The sequence below is a fragment of the Candoia aspera genome, chromosome 6 (assembly GCF_035149785.1).
Source record: "Candoia aspera isolate rCanAsp1 chromosome 6, rCanAsp1.hap2, whole genome shotgun sequence".
Classification (NCBI taxonomy): Eukaryota; Metazoa; Chordata; class Lepidosauria; order Squamata; family Boidae; genus Candoia; species Candoia aspera.
In genome coordinates this window covers 32,293,384-32,307,302 of record NC_086158.1, presented here as the reverse complement: position 1 = coordinate 32,307,302, position 13,919 = coordinate 32,293,384, and positions in this window count along the sequence as shown.

The window sequence follows — 13,919 nt, the reverse complement described above, 5'->3', positions numbered from 1 at the left end:
GATTATGGCAACCAGCTTGATTGATAACTGGCAAATAGAGGGAGAAAATGTAGAAGCAGTGAAAAACTTTGTATTCCTAGGTGCAAAGATTACGGCAGATGCTGACTGCAGTCAGGAAATCAGAAGACGCTTAATCCTTGGGAGAAGAGCAATGACAAATCTCGATAAAATAGTTAAGAGCAGAGACATCACACTGACAACAAAGGCCTGCATAGTTAAAGCAATGATGTTCCCCGTAGTAACATATGGCTGCGAGAGCTGGACCATAAGGAAGGCTGAGAGAAGGAAGATAGATGCTTTGGAACTGTGGTGTTGGAGGAAAATTCTGAGAGTGCCTTGGACTGCAAGAAGATCAAACCAGTCCATCCTCCAGGAAATCAAGCCAGACTGCTCACTTGAGGGAACGATATTAAAGGCCAAACTGAAATACTTTGGCCACATAATGAGAAGACAGGACAGCCTGGAGAAGATGTTGATGCTAGGGAGAGTGGAAGGCAAAAGGAAGAGGGCCGACCAAGGGCAAGGTGGATGGATGATATTCTAGAGGTGACGGACTCGTCCCTGGGGGAGCTGGGGGTGTTGACGACCAACAGGAAGCTCTGGCGTGGGCTGGTCCATGAAGTCACGAAGAGTCGGAAGCGACTAAATGAATAAACAACAACAGGCCAAGGACCCCACTGAAGAAGACCATAGAGCAGTGGCTTCCCAATTTCCAGTTAGAACTGCAGTCTCATTCAGATGTACATCTTTTTGACCAGACCTAGCTAATTGCAAGAAAATGCAGTCTATGAGCAGTCAGTAGAAAAGTGGATTGCAGATCCAAGTTAGGGCAGGAATTTAATTCAGCCAAAGCTTGATTACAACTAAACAACGTCATACCATGTGGATTAGAGGACTTTGAGGCCTTTTAGTATGACAAGATCTTCTGGGAAGCTTTCTGTGCTTTTCAAACAAGTGCTTTGCACGTGTGTGTGTGGGTGTATAGAAGGCACAATACTGTAATTTTTCTTATATGATTCTCTCAGATTTAACTCCAGCAAGTAAGTTCTGAATGCATGCAGAGCACATTTTGTTCTACTGTGGAAAGTGCATTTTCTACTTCTTTGTTCCACAATTCTTGTTTTGTCTGTAATTTGTCATGATGTTAGTGATTTTCCACTAAACTGTTCAGTTTTAAAGTTTAACAGCCATTTCCAGGTCCAACAAGAAATCATCAGGAAGTAAAGAAGCTCCAATGTGGTCAGCTCAAGTGGTTTTAGTCAAAACTTGAATGGAACTGAACGAATTAGGGATAGCATTCAGTGTGTACTGGGATAGCATCATACAGTGTGTATGATGAGGGAGGTATTCAAATCTGTAATTAGGATTCAAGAGACTAGGATATAAGCTACTTTCACCAGAAAACATCTTTTAGGGGTACTAATGGGAAAGCTCCCACCTTCCAACTAATGATAAACTCAAAAGTCCTTGTAAACTAGACCAGAAGCCAAAAACTTTAGTCCATATATGCCCTGTCACTACCACTTACAGACTCCTAAGCAGAAGGGAGAAGAACATATGGTCCCAGTCAAAAGCAACAAATTCAGCTATAATAATAATATCATTGATCTCATTTCCCACCAGTACACCTCATCACAGGATATGATCAGACTGCCTGATGCTTCTAGGAGTGCCAGCAGCAGATCTCAAATGCTTTATTTATTTATTTTTTATGTAGCAATCAGTAAAGAAAAACAGAGCGGGGAGAAAAAATAAGCTGCATAGAAAAATAATAATGCATTAATAAAGAACCGAGGATAGGCTGATGAATGGAACAGCTGGAGCAGAATTCTCCTATAATACGGTTTAAAAAAAAACAGGAAAAATGCTTTTTGTGAAACTCGTGTACTGGTTTTTGAAAGTTTCTCACTCTACTTGCTTTCTTCTCTAAAACACATTTGATGTTGGAGGAATGCCAGCATTTGATTGCTCATACTTTTGGACTGCTCCCACATCCAACGCAGCTGCTATAAATGATAGTTGTTCAGATATGAAAATGGATATTTTAAAGTAAAATGAAAATAAAATCCAACATACATTTTAGTATTCATCGATGCTCTTTGAAGTACCATCCTGTAGTTGTCAGAGAATGCAAAATAAAGTTTGAATGAGTAACTATTTCAGAAAATGTGAGAGTTTGTATAGATTGTCCTTGAAGTGAGGAGAAAAAAAAGAATCCTGCCTCACTGAAAGAACAGCTACCAAAAACCTAGAAAAGCAGAGCTCTAGAAAATGATTTATTTGCTGTTGGGAAAACAATTTATCTGTGTTCTGGTGTGGAGCCATTTTAGAGAGGTCGAGTTAGAGATATTGGCTTCTGAAAGAGGAGCAGTGGCTCAAGCATCAGCTTAGTTGTAGTTCATCATGGTGACCTTATTTAAAATCTGCCTGAGCCTTTTTTGGAAGACAGCCAGCTGTTTCGAGTCTTTTACCAGGTTCCTGCTAAGTTCACTGAAACTATAATTGATTACTTGCTCAAAAGTAGATCAATCTTTGGGTTCAAAATGTGGTCTCAGCACTGAAAGCTGCTCTAACTCAAGAGAACCCAAAAAAGGAAAACAGCCCACAGTCTGTGGGCTTTTCGTTTTGATTAAAAAACAGATAAACAGTAGTCTTTTTTCCCCCCCTATTGCTTCTAAAAGTTGCTAATAGTAGACAGAACTATACAGACTGATCCTTGCTTTGGTATTGTTATTGTAGTTTACCCCTTTGGCATCACAAAAACAGTGCTCAAAAGGGCATGCTAATATACATATGCTAATTTTTAAAAATTAAAATATAACTTATTGCTGTCCAGAGGCTGATTGTTGATGGGCAACTTTAGCACTCATATTTCTCTTCTTTTAGTTCTTTATCTTTAAGGCAGAACTGAACTAGACAGCTCTTCAAACAGATGATGCCTTCAAGCAGCAAGGTTATGATGCCTTCAAGCAACAAGGTCTGCTAATCCTTGAAAGAAAGTGCTCTGACAACTCTTTAAAAATACTATTGTGCTCTATAAAGTTGATTGCATTTCACTCCTTAGAAACAGCCACATTCAGCACAGAAGTAGGGAGGGAAATGGCAAATTCTGAAATGTAGTCAGGGGGATAAAAAGGATCACTAAGGGTTCCAGCAGCCTACCTGGTGTTGGAAAGATGATGAGATGATGATGATGATGATGATGATGATGATGCATGGTGCAGTACAATTGCATTTTTGTTCATGGACAGTGAAGTCATTGGTGGTTTACTATACAATGCACTCTGGAGAGAAAACCTACCATTGTGACTGCTTAGAAATGTCTAAATTCCTTCTAAAGTTACCTGAGTTTTTAGTAGTATATATATTTCTTAGTAGTAAACTTGTGGAATACATGTTGCTGGAAGCATGTGAAAGACAAATCTCTTTGCATAACCACATCAACGAATATAATAGAACAAAATAGGACAATAATTTTTAAAAGCAAGAGAACAGCACCTTTTCTTGCATACTCCTAACATATGTACTCAACATTGAGTCAATCTTACTTCTTTGTAATGTTGTGTAGGTGTGCAGGCTGAAGTATCTGACAGAAACTTTTAGGCTGCTGAAGCTCACTCACTTTCCTATTGATACTCGGTTAAAAGATATCTTTGGCATATTGCCACCCAGGACAACAGACAGACATTTCATTTATATTGGCCAGAATCATTTCTGTCCAAACCAGTTAAGAAAATACAACTAGAAACCTGAACTAGAACATTATTGGTTAGCTTCCCATGTCACATTAATCCTGAATTTAATTTCCTGGGACTTCCGGGAAAGAAATTGCAGATTGCAGATGGTTCCGTGAAAAGCAGAGCTGATGACTGTGGCGGAATAAAGAGCCAGTGAGTAGAGTGGCTCTTCAGTAACTCTCTGGACAAGGAGATGACTTGAGATCGCCCACAAGTGCTCCAGACAGTTGCTCCTCAGATTTAAAAATGACAGGCTAAAGAATGGCATGGGAAAAGATGTTACACTGGACATACAAAAAAAAAAACAACAACCCACCAGCAGATGTCTTAATAATTAAAAGGGATATACAAATAACAGACCAAGAGGGTGTCCTGGATAATTTTCCTATATTGGATTTACAAAAGAGGCTTGTTAAAGCTTTGAAGAATTTTGTAAGAAGGGACAAAGAAAAAATGAAATCAAGTTCTAGGACATTATTTGAAGATCAAGATTGTTAAAAGTAAAAGGAAGGAGTATAAAGTTGGTTTATTTGATCAAGGTTAAAATAGATATGTTATTTCTGGTAACCCTTAATGGACTTTTGCTGACATCAGGACTGAAACGATAGAGGCTTTAAGGATTTCTTTATAGATAAGAGATGGGGTATGGGAAGAAGAGGTCATTTGCTGTATTTTAAAAGAAGGTGATAAGTTACTAAAATTGTTTATACTTGTGGTGATGAAGGGGGAAGTCATTTCTTTATATATTTCTTTTTCTTTATTATTTTCTTATTTTTCTTTCTTTTCTTTTTTCTTTTTTCCTTTTCTGCACCTTCTATTTTTCTTTTTATTCTTTTATTCATTTAGTTTGTATTAGTTTGTATTGTTTTAATTTTTAATGAAATTACTAGAAAAAAAGAGGTTAGGATAAATAGTCCTTGGTCAGCTTCCTTTGCCACCTTGTGGGAGATGCCGTCTGATGCCATCTGGGTTTGGCACAGTCTTTTCTCCCGATCCGTGTTGCCAGAAGTGGACAGGATTCACACTTTTATTTTAAAACCATAGTTCTGCTTTAAGGCTAGAGGGGGACATGATGGAAGCCCAGGGATATAATCAAAAGGTAAGGTTCTTTTTTTATTATTATTATTTTATAATGTTGTGAAATATACATAATACATTATATTATTTCAATACAGTGGTATTTGTACAGTATTGATTAAAGATTATTAATACTCTAATGTTTACATCACTTAGACCATTGAAGATTTAAAAAAGAGAAGTGTTATATTAGTATTAACTATGATTTAAAATGTCAGTGTCAATAGGTATAAGATTATTTAGCTTTTTCATCCATAACTGAATATAACATTTAAAAAAATTATCCTGAATTTAATTTCCTAAATGAATTTGAATTTTCAGTTGCTACTTCCCTGCTCTGGAACAGCATTTCTCCTGAGATCTGTTCAGCTCCAACCTTGTTAGTTATTAGGAAGGCTGTGAAAATTCAGCTATTTCAATAGGCCTCACAGATGGATAGCTGTACTTACTTGCAGTAGGGTTGTATTTGTTAATATAATTGTTTATTTTATTTATTAATCAAATTTATATGGCCACCTATCTCATGAAAGAGATTCTGGGCAGCATACAACAATTCAGTAAAACAGTAAATATATAAATGATCATTACCTAAAAACCATTCTGTAATAATAATAATTAAAAAACATTAAAAACTAGAAAAGCAAAACTAAAACTGAAAAGGAAAATTATAGGTGAAGGGATGTTAATAATTGAGCCACCTCACTCTTTCGCCTGTCTCCTTGGGTCTGCAGGCCTTCTGGCATAATCAGGTCTTAAGGGACCTTCGAAAGCTCAGGAGTGATGAGGCCAGCCTCATCTCTGGGGGCAGAAGATTCCACAGGTGGGCACCACAGCAGAGAAGGTCCACTTCCTAGGGCCTGCCAAATGAAACTCTCTAGATGATGGAGCCCATAACATACTCACTCTGCTGGATCTGGTGGGAAGGGCAGATGAAATTGGGGAGAGGCAGTCCCTCAAATAACCCAGTCCCATGCCACGAAGGGCTCTAAAGGTCAACACCAGCATCTTGAATTGAACCTGGAAACAGCCTGGTAATCAATGCAGCTTGTGAAGCAGAGGTGTAACGTGTGTTCTCAAACATATTGTTTTGATCCTATGTATGAAAAGCTTGTGTAAGCTGCTCAGAGTCAATAAAGACTGAAGTAGCATATAAGACCTGGTTCTGCTGTCTCGCCTGGGGCGGGAAAGTGAATAACCATTCTTGGGGGTGGCTTGCACCCTAGAGTCCCTCCCACCAGCCTGGATTTTATACCTTTCTTGGATTCTATTTATTTACTGTATTTTATTATAACTGTTTTATGAGATTTTAATGTTTATATTTTGCGCTTGATTTTGTTGTAAACCGCCCAGAGTCCCTCTTTTGGGGGAGATGGGCAGTAGCTAAATTTGATCAATCAATCAATCAATCAATCAATCAATCAATCAATCAATATAAACAATCACTAACTAAAAGCCATTATATAATAATAACTATGTATTATAATTATTGTATGTATAAATATGTGTATGTGTGTGTATATATATGTGTATGTGTACACAAACATACAACACAAACACATAAGAGTGAAGTAAAGAATGATGCCAGGACCACAGCACCCTTCCCTAACTAGCACCCTTTTATATGTTGCTTCAATTCAACAGCATGTTTATGTTACGATGTCTGAGGATTTTTGGAGTCCAATATACATAACAACAGAACCAGGTACAGGAAACTGGCTGACAGTCCATCCAGAATCTTTTGTTTTTCAAGATATGTTACATACCACACAGACAGGGAAATCAAAAGGGATGGGCTGGTAGACATAAATGAATTTACATATCATCATATTTACTGTAGGAAGATAATGCTGCATTCATCCATGAATTCCCTGCCCTTTAATCATTGCTGCTTTATTTCCTGTCCACTGAATTTGTGGCAGCTGTAATTGTCAAATAATTATGCCCATCCACGGGTAAATTGAGAGAAAGCAAAAGCTGCTTGTGAGGAGAAAGCCTCGTCTTGTTCATGTTTGAATCAGTTTGCAAGTGAGAAGAGCTCATTTGTCACACTGTTCAGTAAAGCCTAGAACCCAAGACCAAAGTAACTATAGCTATATCATCTTCTCAGTGTGAATCTATAACTGAAATTATAAAATGGAAAAGCCATAAACCCACAGAACAAGAACTCTAATTTGAAATCAGAAAATTTATGTACAAATTCAGGAGTTTTGATTATTGTACAGTCTGATGCCACTATGTGTCATAAAGGCACAATATTACATGGTGTGTATTATACCCAATCCTCTGAACCAGGTTCTTTACACATAGTACATGACAGAAAATGTATATATTTAGAAGGTTGAAGGTTGATCTACCAAAAGACAAGGAAGGCTGGAGGGTAGAGAAATCTCTGATAGATACAGTAAAAATGGAGGCAATGACAGCCTTTATCCATTTAATGTTTATCTTTAGTTTTGTTTTGTTTGGAAATGGGAACTGGAGCAGAGACAAAAGTAGACACTGATTAAGGGGCTTCCTAGCCATGAGAAAGAGGGACAGGGTGTATAACTTTTTCAGCAGAGAGCGACACTTCATCTTTGACCATCATGTTGGGAGGCACATTCCAAAAAATGGGTAGGATCAGTACAAAAACAATATTTGATTTAATTATCTGTTAATTAATTAATTGTGCTTTATATGATTATGTTCCTTGTTTTAAACCATTCCCACCTTCTCTCATTTGAAGAAAAAAAAAAGCAGTTTAGGGACAACTTGTAGAAGAAAAAGTATGGGTGTTAGGAATTGCACCCATACTTTTTTATCCCAGGCTCCACAGACTGTTTCCCTCTGATTAGGAAAAGTTACAACTGAACTTGCCTAAGCTTGCTGTTTCCGGTCATGCTGGACAAGGACAAATACACAGGTGTTGATCTTACACATTTTCAACCTGATCCTCAGGCTGGCAAATCAATACATCAATCAGAAATACACATATTTTTGTTTCTGTGGAGTCCTTGGTGGTCTCTGAGCCTTGTTGTTTCCTTGCAGATGTTTCATTGCCAGACTAGGCAACATCTTCAGTGCAAAGAGGGAGTGGGCCTTGCTCTCAGTTTATATACTGTGGCTTGCCCTGCTTGTGTTGGTGGGGGTGTTGTTCTCTCCTTGGGAGTTCTTTGATTGGGCTGTTGTTTGCTGCTTGGTTGCTTGACTGAGTTAACAGTTCCTTGATTAGGGTGTATTTTGCTGTTTGATTGTTCATCTGGTGTTAATCCTAGTGTTAATCTTTGCATATCTGGGTGTTGATTGCTGGCGAGGACATGTTCTGGTCTTTTGGCTTTTCTATTGTCTCTTTTGAATGGTATGTAGATGTTGTTTACCTCTATGTGTCTGTTGATGGCTGCTTTGTCTGAGTGCCAGGCTTCCAGGAATTCTCTGGCGTTTTTGGACTTGGCTTGGTTTACGATGCTCACAGTTTCCCAGTTGAAAGTATGGTTAAGTCTGTCCATGTGTTGTGAGATTAAGGAGTTTTCATCGATTTTTGTTTCTTCTTTAATTAGAAATAATAAAGAAAAAAATGGTTGTATTCTTGGTATATTAGCAAGTTCTAAAACGCTAATTAAACTACTTAGTTACAACCACCTTTGCTCTCTGCTCTCTACCTTGAAGGTCCACAAGGCAAAAACTGTACCAGTGCTAACAAATGGTGCCAAACTGTGGGGCCTATCAAAGGCCTCCTTACTCGAACAAAATCAAGCACGTTTTTTAAGGACCATTCTGGGGACCAACAGGAATACACCTGCAGCAGCAGTAAGAGCTGAAACAGGCACCCATTCCATTTACAGTCTATCAGTAATCAACATCTTTAACTATTGGTGGAGGATTCACCCAATGGAACATGATAGACCACCAAAAATGAGCCTTGAACAACAGATGGGCACACCTCAACCCAACACATGGATCAATCAACTCCTCCAAACTATCGCATTCCTCGGCTTTTCATCACAATATTTACTTTCTGCCAGATAACAGGCCAAGGCAATATTCAAACAAAGAGTCTTGGATGTTATTGCCCAAACAGTCATTGAGTCACTTGCACACAATAGTCAAACGTCAAAATGGCTGGCCAAGAATAAACTGTCCTTTCAATTAGGAAAAATATCTGACAATGGGCCTGACTCAATACCATAGGATAGCTCTTACTAGAGCAAGATTTGAGCAGCTAGATTCTATGGTCAAATACGGACGATTCCACCAAGTGCCTTATCTTGAGAGGACATGTGTTTGTGGAGCATCCAAAGTAGAAGACATTGCACATGTCCTATTTAACTGCCACCTATATGCCCCAGCAAGAGCTCAGTACCTTCAGACATTAATTGATAGAACCACATACTGGGACCGTAACAAAAGACTATGTTACTTCCTCCAGGGCACAAATATATATGTGGTCAATAGAACTGTTAAGTTTATAGTTAGGCTGTCCAACTAAGAGCACAATTTATAGAACGCATTGGGGTGGCGTGTAAAGGTGATGAATTCATTTAAACTCACATTGTTTCTGTATTTTATTACTCATTTTATTATATCTTGCATTTTTATCTTACAATTTTATCTCTATTTTATCCTACTGTATTTTATCATATTTTATCTTACCATAATATATTTTATCTTACTGTACTGTATTTTATCTGTTTTATGGTATCATATCGTATATTTTATATCTTATAGTGACTGATGCCCAACTTCTTGATATGGTTGTTTGACTAATCAATAAAGTTATTCACTACTGGTATATCCATTATAGAGTGGAGCATAACCCTCTATTGAGTATAGAACAATTAATCTCTTGAATGGAACAGACCATCTTTCCCATTCTAATACCCCTAACAAGTGTAAGTTCTGGCTAAGTTAGTTTGGCAGCCTAGTACAACTTGAACTATGGTAACTTTTAAGTTGCTTGAATGGGCAGTTGAGACAAAAATACTACAAGGACAAGACAGAAAGAATGAATAGAACCAGTCTGGTCTAGTGGTTAAGGCATTGGGCTAGAAACCAGGAGACTGAGAGTTCTAGTCCTGCCTTAGGCATGAAAGCCGGCTGGGTGACCTTGGGCAGTCAGTCTCTCTCAGCCCAACTCACCTCACAGGGTTGTTGTTGTGGGGAAAATAGGAGAAGGAAGGAGTATTTGGTATGTTCGCCACCTTGAATTTTTTATATAAAACAATAATAATAAAGGTGGGATAGAAAATAAATAAAAAAAATAAATTTGCCATGATGGGAACTTTAATGATTAATACATGGAAACAGACTTACATCATCTGGATAGTCTAAGCTGTTAGAAATATTTCATTGAAACTTGCTCATTTCCCAGAGCCTACTTATGTTTAATAGCATAATGATGTGTATTCTGAACTGAAGTCACTTTGGATCAGTGGCTTCATTTCCAAATGAGCCAGAGAGCAGAAATCTTAGTAACAGGGGAAAAAAAAAAACTGAACTCATGTCTTTGAAAATATTAAGTGAAGCAATCCTGGAAGTGGAAATACAGGCAATTTTTTCCATTCTGACCTTTTTGACGTTTCTATGAGAACTTTTCTTTCTGAAGCACTCCTTGTTAACAAAACATTTCAACCACAGTGAGAACATTTTCCTTTGCTGAGTTTTGTTTAGGAGATTGTGTCATCTTGTTTATTTTTAAAAAATGGATGTAGTGTTAAAGGATATAGTGACCTTTATGGAGAACCCACCAAACTAAAAAAGGTCCCTTTTGCTGGGAAGTATATGGTAACAAGCAGAGTTACAATTAACACAGGCAAGTCTTCCTTTCACCACTTGGCACAGGCATTGCTAATTTTTGTGGAGCTTTTTGGCTGTTGCTTTTTAAACAGGAAATTTTCTCCCACTCTCATTTCTCTGGTATAGAGAGACACATTCAGCTAGCAGAGGTACAGCTGCAGAAAATGTACAGTTAGATCCCAATCAAACTATATGTGAACATGGAACAGGATTTTACCTACAACAATGCTATGCACCATTCAAGTATACTAGACAACAAGTCCCATCATCTTATGTTGGCTGGAGTTGATGGGAATAATACATTGGGGATTGAGTATAATGTATTCTACATTTTCTTCTTGCTGCATAATTCACTCTGCTTTCTCCATGTCATTCTGTTCTACAGTATGTCAGGAACAATTGAGTTTGATAATATGAAACAGATGCCATGCTCATACACTCTTTCTCTCTTCCAACATCTTGTTGTTTAGAATATTTAATTCTCCCAGGATCATTCCTTGGTTTCAGGATAGGCAACCTGTGGCCCTCCTGCTGAACATCAACTCCCAACAGGCCTAGATAGCATGGCCAATAGTGAGAAAAAATGAAGACTGGAGTTAGAAATGTTTGGAGGATTTTGGTTCTGTACTCTTGAATTGAACTGGTTTCATTTACATATCTTTCCCTCTGAGTCTTCTTCACTTATATATCTTGCCTTATTTAAATCCCCAAGTGTTGCTTGATCACAAGGCTGAAACTTTATTGGAATGACAAGAAATGAATCTTCAACCGATTTCATTTTCAGCTTTCATAAGAACATATTCACATAAGAATTCAACAAAACAGAAACATACTCTCACCTCCTGAGCTGGGCAGGCAATTTATATATTATTGGCCCTTAGTCAGTGCAGCTAACTTATTCATTTCAACTTATTTTATTCATTTCTCATATGTACAATGCCCTAGTCATTTAAGATATTCAAGAATTTGTTGCTTTATCAATTAATCTCTGTGTGTATTTTGTAGATATTTAAATAAGTTTTCTTTCCCTACTTACACAGTTTTCTTTATTAGTGTTAGCGGCTGAAGTGATTGTGAGACCACAACACTGCAATTAACAAAGGAAGCCACTTTTACTTTTAAGTAGCCATCTGCAAATAACAAATGTTATTGGTGAGATCATTAGAAAAATCATTGTTCTTATGCTTTCTACTGAAGATAATGTTTTTGCCAGGCTTGCAACTGTTTCTAAGGAGAAATCTGTTCATGCTGGTGCCTCCAAACACAATCTTAAGTAAGCATATGCTTGCACCTTCTCTCATCTTGTTTTGTCCTGTTTATTTCTATTATTTCATTTTATTTTGTCAACGGTGTAAAAAGCCACTGAGAGAGTCAAAAGGACCAAGTGGGGTGCACTATCCCCATCTAGGTCCCAACAAGATAATCCATTAGAGCAACCAACACTATCTCTGCTCCATCCCCAGGCCTGAACCAAGACTGAAAATGGTCCAGATAGTCTGGTACTCTGCACTTGGATTTCCACCAAGTACTCCCCAACCTTCTTTTGAAAGAGAGGTTTGGACACCAGGTGATAGTTGTCAAATACTGCTGACATACAGGCATATATACATAAAACGGACATTTGCCAATCAATTGTTTAGCAAGACTAGAAATAACAAGCAAGTCAAATGCAATTGATCAGGAGCACTTGTGCATTTAAAATTCTTTTTTTTTTTAATGTAAACACTGTGTCAGTGTTAAAGAATCCTCCTTTCAGAGAAGCAGCCTGATAAATATGCAGCAGGTCGGGGACAGTGACTGACTTTTACTAGCTAAATTTAAATATCTTGTGGTTTCAAGAAGATGCTAAAAGGCTCTAGCCATATAATCCACATCTTTCTAAATACAGGGAAGTAATTCTGTCCTTCATCCTAGATGGTTGGTCCTAAATGGTTGCTTTTGGAAACTACCCTGTATTTTTCTTCTCCTTGAATTTAACACATTTCCTCAACACACTGCAGGGTGACCTTTTTAGCAGAGAAGGGATTTAGTTATGGAAACATTCAAACATCTTTGACTGAAGCCTAATGTAGTTAAGGAAAGAAGGCAACCTCTTAAGTTCAGCTGCTAGAAGGATGCAGCAATGAAACAGGCAAAGTGAAGATGAAATCCCATCAGATTATTTAGTTAAAAAAAAACATTTTTACTTTCTCAGTAATGCTGAAACTGCTTCCATTTAGGGGGGGGAATGAAATGATGGTGAGAAATGTCATTAGCATTTTTCAAATTAAATTTGTTTAGGCTACTTTTAGAAAAATGTAGATACCTATAATACAACAGAAGATATTTTTTCCAACTCATTAGGTATCCCTGTTAATAACCTCAGCCTAGATGTTAGACTGGGGAAGGCAGTGGCAAACCACTCCGCTATAATCTGCCAAGAAAACACTGCGAAAGTGGCGTCCCCCCGAAGGGTCAGATATGACTCGGTGCTTGCACAGGGGACCTTCAGTTTTCACAGATGTTAGCTACCATTTTTGTTGATAGTATTACTCAGTTCATTCTCTCTTTTCTTTTGTCTGCTTTTTATCTCTTCCACTGTAGGTATAAAAATGGTAAGTCACTTGAGATAGAAACCTCATTTTTGTTCCTGAAGTACAATACATACTGTATGTACAATATATGCTGATGTTTTCATATTGCTTAGTATTTAGATTATTTCTATACTGTCTGTCATGTGATACAATGTTGGCAGCACACAAAACTGAAATTATATTTACATTCAGAATAAAATGATATAAAAATACATAAAATATAATAGTAAAACTATAATTTGACAGCACTAATATAGGCTTTCAAATGACAAATTAACTAAATTTTTAGTTTTTAGACTAAATTTAGACAAATTTTTCAGCATAAGTGATGAATGGCAATCTTATTATTTCCACTGTATGTGCAGATGCTAACCATCTTACGTGTACATTCACAATAGCAACAGCTATTTCAAAATGCAGTACTATAGAAGAACAACCATAGTTTGTTATGCAAAAATATAATGGTAGCTTAGTTTTCTGGAATTATATTGATGGTTCCACATTTGTTTCTGTGTTTTTAGTCAATAGATTTAATCCCTTTTAAAGGGATTTTGTGATAAGTTAAGAAATAGATCATTTAAAAAGTAGCAAGTAACACTGCAAATATATCATCCATGTGTGTAAGATATTCCAAGGATTGCATTGAAAATGAATGTTCAGTCACTTTTCTGCGTAATAGAGCTCTCCATCAAATGTTTTGAGCTGTATGTATTTCAAGACTATATGACACAGTTCAACTTTCTGGATACTTGATGTGATA